Genomic DNA, 20214 nt, shown 5'->3' with positions numbered 1-20214 from the left:
CATAGACCTAACCTACAGTTTCTAAATTAAGGATGCGATTTAGACGTTAGACGTTGAAATAATAATCATATTTTCTATTTCACATACCTATTATAGAAACATCGCACGTGCCGTACCACGCGTCAACTGGTGCTTTGTGTTTTAATTTATTTTTTTTAAACATTTACCAGAGTGAAAATACGGGTTTTGACACATTATCGTCCGTATTATTATACCTATAAGCATTATGTTATGTAGTTACTTCCGCTGTCGTTTTTGCGTATGTACTACTAACACTCGCGCACATATATACACGAGGGTCTGAATATTACTATTACATCTATTGTATTATACACGGTTAGGACACGGGAAAACAAAATAGATTGGATTCACGCGTTTTTCGACAGTAATTATTCGTATTTTCTTCGATTTTTCTCCACCACACCTTTTGGCCAGACAATGAAAACAATATAATACCTAATAATACGCCTAATATCATGGATTTTTTATAATAATATTATAATAAAATATTTTTCTTTAATAAACGTTCGTTTACGGTTATAACTTATAATATTAAATAGTGTGTCAGGGCCGTATACGTGGATGGGGGTGAGGTAGGGAATAAGTACATGTTATACATACTATATATACACATTAACATTTTTTTGCTATGATTAAACCCTTCCACCCACCATATTAAATTCCTGTTTACGGCACCGTATAGTGTGTGTAATTATATTAGCATACTTATATTTAAAATCAAATACAGTACAATCGTAAGCGACAACGTGAAATTTGAAATAAAAAAAAGCTTCAAACGAATTTAGTTTTTTAGATGTACGATGGAAAACTACAGGGTACGACCGTTGCGAGGGGGTTGGGAGTCGAAGGGAGTGCAAAGGAACCGTCTTTTATTTTGTCGTCGTCTAGAGCGAACATCGACCCACACACCGTAGCGCGTTTTCGCGTCGATTCAGCGTGTGTGCGCCGCGTGTGTTGACACGTCGTGAAAGCGTGACAAACCGATGACGATCGGCCACCATCGGTCATGTTCGACGATCAGCCGGTGGCGGCAACGACCTGTCCGTCGGAGGAGGCAACTATGGCGGCGAAACCGGAGGACTGCTTGGTCCGCCGCGCCACCACGGTCCGTGCGCGGTAAGCGGTTCAGTAGTGAAGAAACGACTGTCGTGGTCGCGTATACCGTGTACCGTGTTTCTGATAACTCGCTCGTGGTCGTCACCGTGCGATCGACCCGTACTACCCGTACTGGCAACGTTTAATTTTTAATTTGTTTTTCGTTCGACTTATTGACTTTTTTATTACACCTCTGCGTCGTCGGGTGATCAGGACGTTTCGGCCTGCGAACGGAGTACGCTCTCGCTCGACACGGTGATATATAGGGCACACGATCTTCACGGGATACGTTATGCTGGATTGCAGTTTGTTTGTGTGCTCGATCCATGGCCGGACAGATGGACATTAGCAATAATAAAAATAATGGGTATGTAGTCTTGTTGATCGTAATACCTATAATCATTACTGTAGCAATGTATAGCAATAATGCAACTTAACGTAGGTACACCTAGACACCTAGTTAGTAAGTAAAACAGATATTATAATATTATTATAGATAGTTACAGTAGTTAGTGCTCAACATATTATTTAGTACTTGGTGTAATATTGTAAGTCGCCGCTGACGTGTATTTCGAGCGGGATCTCATGCACACATAATATATAATATTATTATTTTTCCGACGATCGGTTACACGATGCGTATGTGCTAATCTACGACACGAAAACAATGTCTGTTCGATACCGTCAAAGGGTGGCTGCGGTGGTTCTCGCGGATCCCACATTGGAAAATTCACTTTCTTGCGATTCCCAGCAACTCTACGTCTCGATTTTCTTCATTGTTATTGTTTTTATAATATTATGTCGCGGCTATTTCTGTGTCACGACGATATACTACACTATAATAATATACAATGTATAAAACGTAATAGCGCGTAACCGCCGCTGCCAATAATTATTTTACCTGCCGCCGCCATGTGAAAGTTTCGATCGGAGTCTCTGTATATATTGTTTGTCGTCCGTATGTAAAACTGCGTCAGAACACTGTCGTATCAGATGATATTTGCCTAAATTCATCGCTCCCAACGTGCTGTGTTTAGGTCAATATTATGCTGACTATGAAAAAATAAAAAATTGGACATTTTTATGTGATTCTGAAAGTTTTTTAATCGCCTTAGATTCGATACGATAATGTTAGAATGCTTATAATACTGTAATCGTCGTGTAATAATAATAATATATTTCCAAAGTTGTAAATATTTTTATAGATACCTACGTCCTGTACATAACGAAATAATATTAATCGATGTGCGTTTTCTTATTCATTAGTCCGTCGAGGTCGTCATGTTAGGTATACGACGGCATCTAATGTCTATTATAATAATATTCTGGTGAGTAACATTAATGATTTATGTATAATATAGTGATTAGGTTACCTATATATATTACTGTTATTGTTCCGGAAACTTTAATCTGGTGACTTGAACGACTGCTATGTACACCACGTTTAGCAATTTGGTGCAATTTGTATTCAGGTTAAGTTTGATTTGAGATTTTTTTAAATGTTTACCATAATTTTACTCCCCTAAAATTTCGTATTATGACATCAAATGTATATAAATAATAGGTGCTTGTATATAGTGAGTTCAATTCATTATTTGTATTTTAATTTTTTAGATTCTAGATATACAGTAATTGAAATGTGCACGTACATATGTATATAACTATATACATAAGTACATTATCAAATTGGAAATTAATTGTTACAATGTTGTTATAATTGTAATATAGCAATAATCATAGTTTGTATAATACGTATCTATACATTTATTGGAACATGCATATAATATAGTTCACTTAATGTTTGTAAATCGAAAGTAGGATTAAATGTTTCCGAAATAATCAAATAACGGAAACATGATTATGGAATCTTATATAGGAGTATTACAGAAACTATATAGCAACAAATAGACTCTCTAAAACAGTCGATTAACTTCGAAAAGTAACAGAAACTTATGCGTGTTCAATTTTGCATTGTCACAACCGCCGGATAAGTATATTACTGTCAGGCAAATTGTACTGTGTGACGTATACTGATATATTCAAAACAAAACATACAATTTACAAAGAAAGAAAGATTGAATAGAATTAAAAACTGCATGACCATGCAGAAGTGAATCTCAAAAGAAATCTATTTCCCTATATTAAAGAATAGCCGTGCAATTTGCTTATGTAGAAACAATGTAAAGAGTATGGACTATGGAATTAGAATAATTTGCCTTATCACGAATACAGACTCAAGCTAAGGGTTATGCATTTATGTTTTATATTGAATACCTATCACTGAATCATATATCTTTATAATATAACAAAATAATATAATATTGAATTAGATAATTTATAATTTATATGCATTTAATATAGGTAGATATAATAGTATACCTAATGGATTAAGGTAACATAAATCTATAGTATTTATTGTTATCTACCATACTGGTATAATTTAGTTAATATTTCATTAAAAATCATACTATTTTAAATTATTCATTTAAGTTATATTATTTATATCAGTTTCTATGTACTAAAAACATTCATAATAACACCTATTATAATATATATACCTATAATTGGTTGGCATTGGTAAAAACTTGTATAATAATTATTTTTGTTATTTTAAAAATTCAGATAAAATTATTATGAATACATTTTATTTTATATGAAAAATGATACCTATCATTTAACATTTTGTGGTTTTCTAATGTAATATTAAATATTAGTTTTATGTTATTTAATGGTTATAAATCAACTTAATTAGGATCTATAAAATTTAATTTTTTATTTACTATATTTTTGGAAATTTAAAAATGCCTTATTATAATCTACATTATTATAGTAATCTACAAAATATTAATTACTTATAAAGTTATAAATTATTGGTACTTACAAATTATAATACTAAAACGTTGCATACCTAAACAGTATGTATTTTTTTAACCTTGATTATGACACTTTAATGTATTTTGTTTTAAATCTATTGTATACCTCAGATAAAAGATAACAATATATAGTAATAATACAAATTCTATTATTTGATTCTGTTGTAAATCTAGAAGAAAGTAAATCAATATTATAGACTAGTTTATTGTGTGCGGATATAAAATATAGTATGTAATATCTATTATCTATTATATGATTTCGAAGAGTCGGTATAAAGAAGGTTAAAAATAAATTGGCAAGTTTGTTAAGACCTTGATATACTTCATTGAACTATTTCAACTTCTGAAATAATGGAACTTCTATAATATAATATTACATTTATACATATTTTTTTACTATACATATTATGGGCTGTAGTATCATGAAACGTATAAACTATAAATGTATACCTAGTTTTAAATTTAAATTTTCAAAAAATGTTTTTCGAATTAATTAATTAAACATTTAATTTGTCAATTTACAATAGGTACATGCATGTTTTCTTAATTCATAATTTAACCAATTTACCGGATATTTTAATTAAATCCAAAATGTATATGTATGATATACATTAAATACATATCATTATACTATTTAGCCATTTAGATAATTAGCATTTAATGCATTTCTTATTAATTTAAATTTAAAATACTGATTTTCAACATTTATCTGCTGGCATTATGGTATTATGTATACTTAAAAATCTTATAATGTAATTGCGTATACTTTTTAGAATATATATTATTTACTACAACTGGCATCACGTAATACGATTTTCGATACGGAACGGTTTTATAAAATGTTTCTGCTGTAATGTCTCCGACGACGTCATGTTGCGTAGATATCTAACTATTGTTCCGCTACTTAGAAAATGTTGACATGTACGCATTTATTTTATGAAGAATCCTATAAAAATATAAACAATTCAACTAATGCAACGGTCTAATAAGTAAAAAAGAGTATAGAGTTATATATCATATATTATTATGTTTATATTTATGGAATTTTTGCCATTTTTATAATGAGTATTTAGTAATATACCCTCATGATTTTTATCGTTCTTTATGTGTTTTGTTTTTAGAAGAGTAGAATGAAGTAAAAAGATAATATTGCATTAATATTGTCTTTATCAATAATCTTTCGTTACTTATATAGTTATATAATATATGACCTTCTGATTTACATGATTCTTATTATTTTTTAATTATTGTTTTAAGTTATAATTAACATTTATTTTACAGAGTTTTTATTCAACAAAAGTTGATTCAATGATTGATAATGTAATGGTATATGTTCTGGTTTATGTCATGTATATTACTATATCATTTATATAGGTACATTACAATATAATATAATATACAATTATACAGCTAATTGTATTTATTGACAATAAATAAGTATCTTGTTTTTTCCTATGGTATCGAGGACCGGAGAAGGAACTATGTTGCCAATACTTCTCCTAAATAAATAAGTATCTATATACAAATCTATATACATTATATTATTTTAATGCTTATTCATAAAAATTATAATAAGGTTCAAATTATATTTTTACATTTTAATGACGTTTAAAATGGTTAATTGTGCCGTCATGGGTTTATCAAGATTTTAGATCAACGTTATTATATAATAAGGAGGTAGGTGTTTTTCAAACTGCCTGTTGTCTTAATTTTCGTTGTTGCCTAAAATATGAATAAAGAACACAGCTGTTTTACAATAAACAATTTATAATTTTATGTTTTAAATATTTAAAAATATATTTGATTAATAACTTTTGAAATTATTATATTTAGGTAACATAATATGTAAAGTATATGATTTATATGATTCGGCTTATCAGACAGTTACAACAAAATACAGTATATCAATATTATTGCGAATAAAGGTACTAGTAGGTACTTGGTTTTAGTGAACATTATACCACCTATACGTATTTTTGCTAAAGACATTAACTAATTAATATTTGAAAATATCTTTCTAGTATTTTGTGAAAAGATTTTATGATTTCTTAACTCATTTATCAATGCTTATAATATATTGTGGATTTTTTAAGGCTAATTTATTATAGTCATCAATTTTCATTTTTATTTTAAAGTGTACCTATACCAAATAGTTCACTTTAGAAATAGGCAGTTTGAGACTATAGCGTATATATACTATATAACTATATAGTTTTAGGCATACACTGCTGCTATGTTCATTATTAAGAACGACATGAAGGACATTTGTTGTGACGGAGCGTGAAGGCGTTTGTTCTGTTTTCTTATCATTAAACCAAATCAGAGAGTCTGTATAATATAATCATTCGTTCAAGGTAGAAATAAGTTATTTAGGACAGATTTAAGTTTTAAATTTTTATTAACCATCATGTACTATAAGTTAGTTTTTAATTAACCATATGTTATGGTATTTGTATCATTATTTGTTTCGGATGAACCATTTTAGCCTCGAAGTAATATTATAGATCGAGCAGCTGTGATAAATACAAATCTGTACCAAATTATACTAAAAGAAATGTGTTAATTAACTAGTGAAATAAAAACAAAGAGGTGGTATTTAAATAAAAACATTAAACAGTAGAGAAGAAACAAAAATAATAGCATTACCTATTTGACGATAAAATAATATTATTTGATAAAATACAATATTTTAGAAATTAAATAGTGTTTCAGATTCAATATTTTTAATTTGTTTTAATTTTAGTTTATATAAACTCAAATTTTGTGTTATATATTCAATTGTTTTTGACAAAAATAAGCTTACAGTAAAATATACATGTACTAAACGAATAGCGATTTGTTTTCCAAAATTTAACAATCGATTTAAAACAACCGAGACCTTGTTGGTTTCGTGACGTACTACAGTGCTTAATTGTGATACTTACTTCGTATTTCACAATCGGAACGAATATAGTGGTTAACTTAACTGTAAAATGATGGGTTTCATGTCTTTGTAAACAAAAGCTTAGCTTAATATATCAAATGATGAGAATTATGGAAAAAACTACCGAAGATATGTTATTTTATAGAGTGAATATCTAGCTATAAATTATTATTACATATTATTATAATTTATGAGTTATGCATGCAATAATCCTGTAGAATTATATATAGTAAAACAAAATTGCAATACTTTTTAAATTAGTTTATAGGCATTGCATTACCAATTACCATAATTAGCATATACCTAAATTTTAAGTATAAAAAGAGTGTATATTTAAGAGTTAAAGAATACATCTAGTTAAATTCAAATACGAATTATTTAATTTTTTTTTTTTCAATAATGAATTCGTACTATAAGTCCTAATTTTGGAATTTTTAAATATACTCAAACTTTAAATTTTAAATTTCTTTAAATTGTTTGTAGTATTACTTAAAGAGTTCCTGTGGCAATACAAATTCATAATTGTTAATTATCTGACAAACAATTAATTGTAGAAAAGGGAGCTTCTTTTTGAAAAGCTGAAGTTTGTAACTCCATTCCACTCATGTGCATAGGTAGTACAAAAAATCTTAAAAACTTTAAAATATGATATTTAGGTACATAGGCGTGCGCAGACTTTCATTGCAGATGCAGCATATAAAATTAAGCAGTCCATTTTTTAACAATCGGCCAAATAAATGTTTAATAGTCAAAATTATAATTATTGATCATATTATACACAGGCAGTGTTATTGTTACCCAAGTGGTTATAATAATATCATTTTTTTTTTTAACAATTAACAAATGTTCACATACAAAATTTAAGGAAACATTTGTTCACTGCTTTTGAAAACACCAAGTTACAATTACTATCAGACTTTATTAGTTATAATATAAAATAATTATATTATTTATGGTTCACATCAATTTTATTTACTTATTAATTATTATAATTTATATTAAATTATTAAATAATGAATTGCCCCGACCGGCCCATAGACTAATCAATCGGCCCAAAAAATGTGGCAGATGCAGCATATGAACCTTCTGCTGCACTCGTGCGCACGCCTATGTTTAGGTATATTTTAAATAATTAGATTATTGAATAAAATCTCTCTTTGGTGATCATGCTGGGTGAATCATTTTTTATATATAAGTATTTGCTATGAGTAACTTCTATATGCGTCATGGTTAATATCATTAATTTAGAAGTTCAGTCTTTGAATATTATTATAATTGTTATAATAAGTTTCATAATAAATTAAAAAAAAATACTAATACTAATAAATAATAATGATAGAAAACAATCATAATCATATTATATTATATTTATAATAGGCTCGAAAATACATTATGAAAATGCGAACTAGCGAATTGTTTAGGATATTCAAAGATCTCGTTAACAATTGAAATCCGTTAGACGTAAATTTTTTTCATAGAATTGTACGTTTTTTTTTTGCATAAATGAAAGTCGAGCGATTAATTAGACGCGGAGTGTGTGCGTATTATTACGTCTGGTTTGTCGCAATTGCTAGAGAAATTTGTTGGGTATAATACATTATGTTTTTCACCCTGATCGAGTTTTAGTGTTTTTTTTCAATCTTTTATTAAAATTCAGGTATATAAAACGATTGATGTTTACCGAATAATTAACCGTAATTAATTTGTTAACCGCGCTATAATTCTTTGGTTTGCAGTGATAGTTCCGTATTTTTATGGTTTCAACAGTTATATTAGTTTCTACGTTATTTTGACCTTAGCCTAACTGCTAACTTTAAAAATAATTAAAACTTTAAAATTAACAATGAAAATATGATAGTACATTTGTCATACATTTTGTCTAATATTTCGTGAACTTTTGATATCTAATAAATAATAATACTAATAACCAGGAATACCAAAAATATATAAAATTAATAAATATTCTTCAGTTTAATATAGAAATTCAGTATTATTCAGTATTCGCGTTACACATTTGGCGAGTCTCATGAAAATGTATTCACCCCATTGCAGTACATAATATTGTTGACAGGTCCAAAGGCTTCTTCATTTGAGTATATGGGTGAGGTTAATTTACGGACTAATCTTTTAAAGCCAATAAATAAATAATTGAAGCACAAGGCCATAATTCATTTAATTCAATTAGTCTCATTCTCGTACAATTTGTTCAAACTCTTGTTGACGTCTTGAACTTGCGCGTGCAAAACATGTTTTGGTGTATTGGTCGAAAGAAAATAATATATATTGTTAAATATTAAATTCTGGTTCATGAGTGTTGTGTTATTATAGGCTTAATCTTCATAATTACTTCATATAATAATATTAAAGAATATTATAGAAAAATAGTTTAGTTTAAACTTGAAAATGTATATAAAATTAAAATCCTTAATACTTAAGTAGCTTCTAAGTTTTAGTTCTTATTTTGTAGTATCAACTTCAGCATTAGTGTGTATATATGAGGCAATCCAATATTTTTTTTATCCGTTCTCTAGTTGTTGATCTCTTGTCCTCATCACAGCGTCTGATCGTCATATTGCAGTATATTCATGTAATAATTAAAATAACAGGAAATTAAATACAAAATATTTATTTTATTATTTGTATTTTATTTATATATTATATAAAATATTTATTAATTCAGTAATATTAATGAATAAATTGTAAGCATAATATAATTTTTTTTATCTTCTTGCTGAGATGAACACATATGTATATTAATTACCTATTGTATATTAATAATTTATTGTTATTTTGATAAAAGTAAAAGTATTCATTGTTATATATTTTATGAAATGATAATTAAAAGTAAAATTCACAAATATTTACGTATTTGAAATTAAGTCTGGATTTAATACATTATGTAGGTACTATATAATAATATTATATTTGTAATTTTATTGTAAAATATTTATTATTATGTTATATAATTTGTTGGGTATTTTTGTACTAAAATTTAAGCATCATACCAATATGCTATTATGATCACAAAACAATCGAAAACGTCTTTGCGTAACACCTACCCTTAAATAAAAATAATTTTCTAAAGACTGATGATTTAGTCAATTTTAATTATATATAATAGTTTTAATTTATAGAAGCATGGCCAGTGGCCATTGATCATTGGTTAATTTTTATAGTAATATTTAATATTTTGTTTATGTCCTTTCAAATTCCAATCAAACTATTCATATTTATTATTGTATTTCAAATAATGTCGCGTTGATATGAACTTCGTAATAAATACGCTTTGAGTGAATATATATAATGTTTCGCACGAATTGTTTCACTTTCACTTTGATGTACAGTCATATGTTATAGAATTAATTTTAATAATATTTCTTCATTAGGAAACTATTTCTGGATAATTTTTATACTTTGTAGACTTGACATGGTTATTAAATCAATTTACATTCTTTAATTTGGTTGTATTATTATATAGAGCATAGTATATGTGATAGTATATATACGATCATTTAAGTAGATATGCGGAATGCGTTAGAAAATTGTATTAATATAAGATTTTTATAATTGATCCATAATCCGTGTCGGAAAATAACCTTTATGGTTGTCAACCGTTTCCCACGTTTCCTATATTTGCACCGCTATCTTGACGCTCTGTCTCTTAAGGTATATTGTCATATGACATGTTGGTTATATACATATAGGCAGAGGTTAAAGTGGGAAAAAATTCCAGAGGGGACTAATGTTTCCAAAAAGTTTTAAGCGTTCCATATATAGTTTTATGTATGTCTAATGTATAAAATCCTAATTTGTTAAAGGGGACGTTTTTTAACCGCCGTCAGAGGTAAGGGGACTGAGTCCTCCTGCTTCAAGTGGGGGGCACTTTAACCCCTGCATATAGGTATAATGTGTATGCGTTTTTACTAAAATATGGTTATTAACATTGATGTGGTAATTTATGTACTGTGTAGATTTGTTACAAGGAAATTAATTATTAAAATCCCTTAGTAATGAGCATTAATATCGTATCCAAGTAGAAGTTTTAAGTTAGATTAAACCATAGATTAAACCCATATCGTGTTCCCTGCCAATCGAAATATTGTTCTTACAGTTACACTATGTAATGATATAAGTCCTTGAAAAATGTTCAATAGAACAAAATATAACATACATTTAATTCATCCCATAAAAATTAACTGAAGTAGCTCATTATGCATTATTGTTGATCTTTCGTATTCAGAGGTTAAGTCCTCCTACTTCTGAACATGCTTTTAAGAGGGTATTGTAACCGTACGTGTTGTCTCCGTCTTCCTAACGCATAATATAACAAATTATATAAACAGTATAAGATCTATTTAACTCGGGGTTTTTTTTAAATTAGAATAATCTATTAATAAATATAAAATTAAGAATTTTATCCGAGGCTCTTTGTAAGATTTTTATAATATTTTAATTTTTAACTCAGTTGTGAGCATTTCAAAATTATTCATTTTTGTAGTCATGGCTTCTTAAACATTTTTTCCATTGCATAAATCGATCCTTATGAATTGATTCCATGGAATTTTAGGTGCACCTTAAGGCTTAAAGTACTTATGTTAAAATTAAAAGTCCGACATATGTATCAATATTATACATTTCAATTATTTTTTGCGCTATTAATAATTGAAATATATATTTTAATTTATTTTTTTTATTTTATTTTTATATTGTATTATTATGTTATATAATATTATGTGCTGTGCTTGAGACAACATGGGCGTTTAATTTAATATGTTTAAGATTAAAATTATATTATTATCAGTTTTAAATTGAAAGCTGAACCTAAATAACTCTTTTTTCTTTATGTTTTTTAAAATAAAAATAAAATATCCACATATAAATTTAATAACGATTTATTTAATCGTTTTGAAATTTATTTGATTTTATAAAAAATTGAATAATATAAATTTTAGTTTATAAACGTATTCTTTTCTATGTATTAAGTTTTAGAGACTAATATTTTTATAACTGTTTCAAATCATGACTGGAAAAAGATTAATCTAATTTTGAACATTGGAGGAAATTGGATACCCTAGTAAAAGATTATATCTTGTAACCCTATTTATCCTAACCACATAATCGAAACTATTCTCTATATACTGATTTTCCTTTATGTTTTGCGCTTTGGAAAAAATATTGGGTTTCACTGTTTTCGTGATACCATAATCAGTAATCAATGTTTATAAGATTATCAAATTTAGATGAATAATATTTTTTTTCATAGGTATCCAACTGTATTAAATTATTTGGTGGTACGATATATAATATTATTATATATGACCATTATCTTACATATAATTAAAATGTTAACGATGTATTTGGGACTTTAGCTTGATAAATAATACTAATATAAATTATCAATATTTTAGTCTTTGTTTATAGGTCATTGAGCTGTGACGTGGGCCTGTTATTTTTTATACCGTGTAATGTAACGCCCCCTAAAAAATTCTTTCTGTAAAATATTCTATTTTCTACCTCTTTATAACATTGAAACTCGTATTGATAATGTTGGTATATAATATCTTAAATAGGTATAATATTTTATTTCACCCTTTATGTATAGTCATGTAGTTGACTACATGTCTATGTGTATATGCTTTGCCACGGTAATTTCTTTTGTCCTTTTATTATCTTGTCTTTTGTTATTTTTTCAGGTATTCAACAAACGTATTTCATTAAACTATTGTAAAATTACTTTCGTTAAATGTATAAAGTACCTATCTAAGAGTAAATGGATCCTGTAAAATTGTCATCTTATTGGTGCAGGACAGCTGTACTTATATTGAGATGCTTATTAACTATTATAATTACTTTGTTTTCAATATTATTTATCAATATTTTAACATTTTTTTAATAGTACAGTAGGTGGTAAAAAAAATATTGTAACTGTTGAGGAAAATTCAAAATTCATAATATTATTATCATAAAAATATTTTACAACAATAATTTTTATATTTTGTTAATATTATAATTTTGTTAGCCTATGTTAAAATAAATTATAATAAACTTTCAAGACAGTCATAAGTATCACCAGTAAATACACATTCCATTGCTCATGCTTGTAAGTTAGAAAAGTATGATAACTTATTTTCATGTCTTCGCTACTTTACACATTATATTATAACTGTTTATGTAGTACCTATATAAGTATATGCAAAGTGCTAACAATAACTATTACACTGTTTAAATATCTTTCATAACTCATGTATATACCTATACAACCTATACATATATTAATTTGTCTTGTGTAATTTTATTGAGAAATATAACCTACCTATAAATGACAGATATTGAATAATAGTCTTATCCGTTAAACAATACATGATTGTGAAGGGCCGCTTTTCATACATAAGCATAGCAGCGTAGAGACACAATTATTTACAATTTTCATGTCATAATAATATTACTTACAATACATTACCATTAGAATATGTTTTATGTTCATAATATTTTGTATTACTAAAATTAAAACTTGAGCATATGCATATGTTTTTTCATGGCACGTGTTGCAACTTCATATAACATATTTTAGATAGCGTATCTAATTTAAATCGACAATAGATAGTTAGTCGAGTGTTTTATTTTATTCGATTATGTTTTACCAAATAATATTTATTTTTATAAAATATCATTAATATATTCTCACTTATTTATTTCGTTGTGATATTATTATTATTATTTGATTTTAAGGTCTATCAAGGTTGAAGTATTATACAAGCTAAAACGAGTTTCTACGCTTCATCGAAATGTACGAAACTCAAACTAGTTATTTGTGTTTACTTGTTTCACTTTAAACGTCCGTTAAAAAATTTTTTTTGGCCGGGCTTGAGATTCAAACATGTTGACTAGACATCCATTAGGTATAGTAGAGTAATCCATTTGTAAAATTTGTTTTTGATGGGCTTGGAGTGCTTGGACATATAAATGTGACTCGTGCAACCATACAATGTTCAGTAGTATACAATGTATACTACTATACATATTATATTGCTTGTATGAAATGATTTTGTTCACTTACCTATATAAGATATCTTATCTTCAAAGTTATGACAAAATAATATATACCTACTAAGTGTTTTATATACATTCATAATATATCAATTTATTGTAAATGTATACACTATTCTTGTAAAAATGCATTTAACGTGTGAGTTAAATGAGTGACTAACATAATAAGAAAACGATTTACCGATATTAATTTTCAAATTAAAAACAGGGGTTAAGTAAATTAACTATAAGTAACTTTTCTGTCGAACTGTAGCTATGTTTAGAGTGTCAGTGGCGGTTATATATGATGTTTAAGATAGGGGGACGAAAATAAAGCCAACCCTACTCCCTATATAATATTATTATTAATTAGTATAGTAATTTAGTTTACTATTAGAAATATGGTTTAATCTATATATTATAAGTAAGAACATAAAATTAATCGAAATGTTTTAAAATGATTTTGTGTGTACAAAATATAATATAACGTCCTATGAAGCAAGGGTTTAATGTAAAAGAGCGTTGGCTGCGACTCCCAAGGAGAATATTTTACTAAAGTTATTATTCTTTTGATTTTTAGATATATTGTCCTAATATTTAAAAATATTTCCAATTTATTTATTTTTGAACAATTTAATTTGAAAAATAAGTAGAAACAGTGTACTATTATGCATAGGTATTATTTATGCCGATCACCTATTTTTATTACTGTTGAAATGTTCATTGATTTTATGCTTAGTATATTAGCGACGGTTACTATTTTTAGTATAGCACGCTTGTTTTATATCCATATTGTATAATATAGGTATATTTTTTACTAATACGTTTAAATCGTAATACTTACTAAAGAATTTGTTTCGTATATATTTATATAAGTAGCGAATGGTTATTATTATTTTATAATACTAATACGGTTTTACGGTTAATTTGAATACCATTTTATTCAAATTATTATTATACATTTTATATATATTTTATTTTTGCCTAAAGTTTTCTATTTTCTGTCCACCATACAATATTTTTTCTACGTATCAATATGAATTTAACGATATTAATAGTTGCCTAATGTACAAAAATAATATGCCCTACATTATCTAAAATTGTAAATACAGCAGATGCTTATTTTATGACTTTATTCTAGTGTTATGCAAAGCATAATTTGTTCGATGTCATATTTGTTTACTAATTTATGTTTTGAAAACAATTTGTTCACTTATGCACAACGTAACGAAATGGTTTTATAGATATAGATAAGCTTTAGTAGTTGGTGTAATAATAAAAAACGAACTTTTGTAGTATTCGTAGCTGTTCTTAAACATTCTTATCTAGTTTATGAGTTTGACAAGTTTTGGGTTGTTTGTAGAGGTTATATCAAATATTTTGGTTAGAAAAATATAATCTGATATTGATAGAAAAGGGATAAGCGGAGTTACCAATATGGCAATATATAATAGGAAAATAGTATAGATACAATATGAATATGTAGTTTTATATAACATTTTACTTTTACAATCTATCTGATATTATATTATGTGTACTTATACTTATACCGTAATAATTGATAAAATATTTGTTAAGTGTGTTGGATATGACGGATGTTGTATTTCACTAGTTAGAAGTTTGGCATTCATGAGTAAGTTATATTCGCTAACATAATAATATATTATAATATATAATATAGGTATGTATATTTTTCATCCAACAAATCGTACACATCGTAGCGAGAATGTCCGTATTCGATGGGTGTATATAAATCATAATAATAATCAAACGGCCGTGCGCGAATAGTTGGCTGACGACCATCGTTCTTGTGTGTTATATTATTGTTCGGTCTCTAGAAGATGAAAGTGGGTCAGCCGACAGGTAAATGGTAATACACTATACTGCTGACGCTGAATAGACTACGTCGTCATACCGTTGCTCCGGATGATAGTACTAGGATTATCTCGCGTAAATTATTAGAATAAAATATACGTCCTGTTCTCTAATGTTTGCACACAAATTCCAGTAACGAATTTCGATAATTTTACTGAAAAAAATTAGTCGATGAAATCGTAAGATAATTTCAATAACGTGTAATTAAATGTATTGTGTGCAAAATGTTATTATAACCGTTGTAAATCATATATTTCATAAATATGTGTGACCGTAACATCGTCATCTATAATTGGATAGATAAATCGCACACATAAGTATATATTTTAGAGAGGGGGAGTACAATAATTAAGTGAATTATTATGCACCTATTATACCATGGACCGTGGTTGTTAGACTAGTGATTTAAATATTCATTCTTAAATGTATTGAAATCTCCAGGAAATCAAGACAAAAATGTGTTGAATTAAAAAGAAAACAGTAAATACTTCAGACATAGCTAGGTAATATGTTTTTTAATGTATAGTGTATACTATACCGGGCTATATAATAGATACCTCAGAGCGAGATACAGAATTATTAGTGCCTAATTTATTTTATGATAAATACTTTTTTCTTGATATAGTTTCAAAAATTTATTTTGTTCGTTGTTGATACAACTTATGGGCATTTAAGTATTTAACTCATTGTAATTGGTATAGATATATAGATATGTTCAATTCAAAATGTAGAGTATAAAACTTCAAATTTGAATTTAATTGTTATTATATAAGTATCTTTATAAACATTAAAATTTATTTAGAATTCTAATAAACAAAACATTGAAGTGCAATTATCTTTTATAAGTATCCAACTATTAGTATCATAATATTAGAACATTAGGTATTATATTGTACTTACTATACTTATAAATTTATGATAATAATAATTTTTTTTCACATAAATAAGTTTTTCAAGCTGTCGTTGCAATTAAAAATCTATTGATGACATATTAAATTTATTAAATTCTATAAATTCTATTATTTCTTCGAAATATCGAATGTCAACAAAATAATTTTCTGAAAATAATTATAATAATATGTTTTAATACATTTTGTTTTATTATTTTACATCTTCAACCCAAAAATCGCTTTTAAAAAATGTTTTTGAGTGTAAACATATCATTATACCTTATACGTGAAATAAATAAATCAAAAATATGTAGTGTACACATTATTACACGTTGTATTATTAACTTAATAATTAATTTATTGCTAACAATTCACCTCTCTCTCACCAACCAAATATGTAATTTTGCACATAATACTTTAGTTATCTTGTCTCACTATAAGCCTCTACCTAATTCAACCTACCTTATAAACCTATATATTTTAGGGATAGGTATACCTTAAGCATATTATTATATTTTAATGCGACGTCATTACGGTGTATTATCCAACTAAAACGTTCTAGGAGATATCGGTTGCAATTCATTGTTGTGTACGCGTTTTAGTTTCGCTTGCATGTTACCTATATACGCCCACGCCGTTTAATATACTATATGAAATAACCCGTTACCCAGCAGCCACATCGACGGTGGCATATTCTGAGATTTGTTCGTTTGGGGAAAAAAGTCGTTGCCCTTGGTGGCTTATATTCCCACCAGCTGCAGCGGCTAGTAAGGTACCTACAACTATAATACAACTATACCTATACCTGTACGGGTTCCTCGAGTAGAATGCAACGTTACTGATGTTTTACATGTGTGCAGCACTCAAGGTCGTTCTCACACACGCGGTAACGCGTGCCGTGAACACGTCTATAAGGTATAATTATTATATTAAAACGTTTAACTGAGGAAATGTTAGCGAGTGAGTGTGCGAGGTGCTATGTGCATAATATAGTGTAGGTACTTACGTTTGGTTCTGTACGACGACGAAAGTGAATTTTCTATTTACACAATAAATAAAAATGTATTTACTATAATATGTGTAATATCTATACTCTATAGCCTGCAAGTGGTGCTAATTGGTCTATTCACAGTCTGTCCTTGTTTCCTTTAAACCGTATTAGAGTATTCGTAAAATTATATCGAGTGATATATTACCTAGTTTTATTCCATATTACCATTTTAATGTAAATCATGATAATAATTTTCAACAATAACATACCTAATAACATAGGTGACATTTGGGAGGGGGTCATGAGGGGACAGATGTCACCCCAGTGGTTGACTGGGGGGGGACGCTAGGGGACTGAGTACTTCAAACAATTTTTTGGATACGCTAGCGTACTCCTACTTCTTTTTTAAAGGGGAATGTATGGGACGGATTGTTATGTAAACTTTTAACCCCCCATCGCCATGATTATGTAAGTTTTATTAAAATGCTAGGGACGCTACATTTTAAAAGTAGCTAGAGTACCTCTACTACTTTATTTCCAAGTCAACCACTGTGTCACCCCAAAAATTTTTTTGGGGTGGCAAATGTATACTTTTGCCCCCCTCCAAAAAAAGTTAACGAAAAAACCTATTATTTCAATCCTGTTATTAATGAATCGTGTTAATTGAATAATCGAAATTCGAATATTGATAAAATGATGATAATTGTTATCAAAATTAATTCATCTAGACAACATGGTTAGTAATTAAGGAAATGAAATATCTCCTAATATTTTAGGAGATTAAGTCAAAAAACTTTTTTACTGAAGTCAAAATTGGTGAAAATACACTAAAAAAAAAAAAAATTAAATCAAGGTTGAATTTTTTTTTTGGGAGAATAAATTGGGTTATGAAAGTCAATTAATTGTTTGCCTCCCCTGGAATCATCCCCAAGTGCCGCCTAATCCTAATAATAGTAATATTATATATGCAAGAAACGAAGAGACAAAAACATTTAAACCTAATATAATACATTATATTTCCCTTTTCAGGAAATGTATGAAAGGTTGTCCTATTATACCAGTGAGTTAAAATTATAAATTATATTATGCGGGAAACACATCGCCGTGTTATCATCACCGTTTGCATCAATAATAGGTATAGCAGTATTCAAATAATAATTTAAAAAAAAACAAACTAAAAACCTGCAACAACTTTTTGAAACCTTTAAAAGTATATTATTATTGAGTGTTCAGACTTTCCTTAGCGACTGTGTTGTGAGTTGTGACCCTGCGTTGCGAGTGCCATCGCATACGCCTTATAGTATATATATAAATATATACAAAGCGAATCTCAAAAATCGATGAGAAACATTAGTATTTTATTTTTAGTTTTTACTTCAGTAGTATTTCATTATAGTATATATTGTTGTTTGCAGACTTACAGTATATTTTATTTACTATTTAGTATATTACATACTCATACAGGTTATCTGTAAGATAGAAGATAGAGATACATAATATAATTTTTTAAATAATCATTAGGTATACAACTTGTAATTTTTAAGCGTTAAGATTTAATGTTTAAAATATAATCATGGTTAGGTTAAGAATTAACTATTAGGTATTATAAAAATACTTGTAAAATCGTGTAATCATAAAGTGTAGTACCTACATAGTAGTACATTTTAAAATTTTGTTCGTGCAAATATTTTATTTTTGTATTTGGTACTTAACTCTTTTTAAGCTATATATTTTTTTTGTAAGCTTTCTTTAAGAATCACAGTCGATATTTCGGCTCCTTCTGTTCAGTCCATTAAAAGTAAAATATTTTGTGTTGGGACATCAGCTCTGAAATTACAACCAAAAATGCATTTTGTTACAAAAATGTCAACGTTAAACACCCTTAGAACGTTTCAATACTTATACGAAAGAATTATATCTTAAGTCAGAGGTATTCAAACTGTGCGTCGGGGCTCCCAGGGGCGTCGCGAGAGTTTGCAAAGGGAAACACGTCAAATCACTGAAAACCAACAACATAACTAGGTCTTTTATAATTATTATAAATATTATTTGCAATCATTATGGAAATGAATACGATGAGAATGATTGAAGTTTTATTTCTATTACTAAAGTCACTGTTATTATCACTCATTACTCATACAAAATGTTGGCCATATTGTATCCGCGTGAGTTGTTATAATTTTTTTAATAATAATTTGGGAGCCGGCATAATATTGTTGTGAACACCTAAAGGAGCCACGGGATGAAAAAGTTTGAATACCTCTGTCTTAAGTGATAAAAATTGCATATTTTTTTGAAACACTTATACAATTGAATAGCGTGTTTTAATGATTTATTATATTATATTATTTATACAAACTTAAGTATATGCGATATGTATGCACCAACCTGATAATATTAATGAGCCAAATTACTATTTGTATATTGTATATAATATATAATTCAACTTTAGTTAATAAAATATAGTATGCTGACTCGTGGACAATTTCAGTAGATGATGGTTATGTACATTATGTTTAT

The 20214-nt window shown here is 27.7% G+C and overlaps 1 protein-coding gene across 1 annotated transcript in view; it reads left to right on the top strand.

Moving 5' to 3' along the window:
* The first annotated feature begins 1113 nt into the window (after positions 1 to 1113).
* The window catches only part of LOC107165853 (uncharacterized), a 34967-nt gene continuing 15866 nt past the window's right edge, over positions 1114 to 20214 (top strand). Inside the window, exon 1 of the mRNA XM_015514272.2 lies at positions 1114 to 1483. The gene's annotated coding sequence lies outside the window, so the exon portion shown is untranslated. The remainder of the gene's footprint in view (positions 1484 to 20214) is intronic.

Source organism: Diuraphis noxia, unplaced genomic scaffold, assembly GCF_037042655.1.
Source record: "Diuraphis noxia isolate RWA-SAM2 unplaced genomic scaffold, SU_Dnox_SAM2 contig0004, whole genome shotgun sequence".
Classification (NCBI taxonomy): Eukaryota; Metazoa; Arthropoda; class Insecta; order Hemiptera; family Aphididae; genus Diuraphis; species Diuraphis noxia.
The sequence above is the reverse complement of the archived record's forward strand: the minus strand, read 5'-3'. Positions and strand labels throughout refer to the sequence as shown.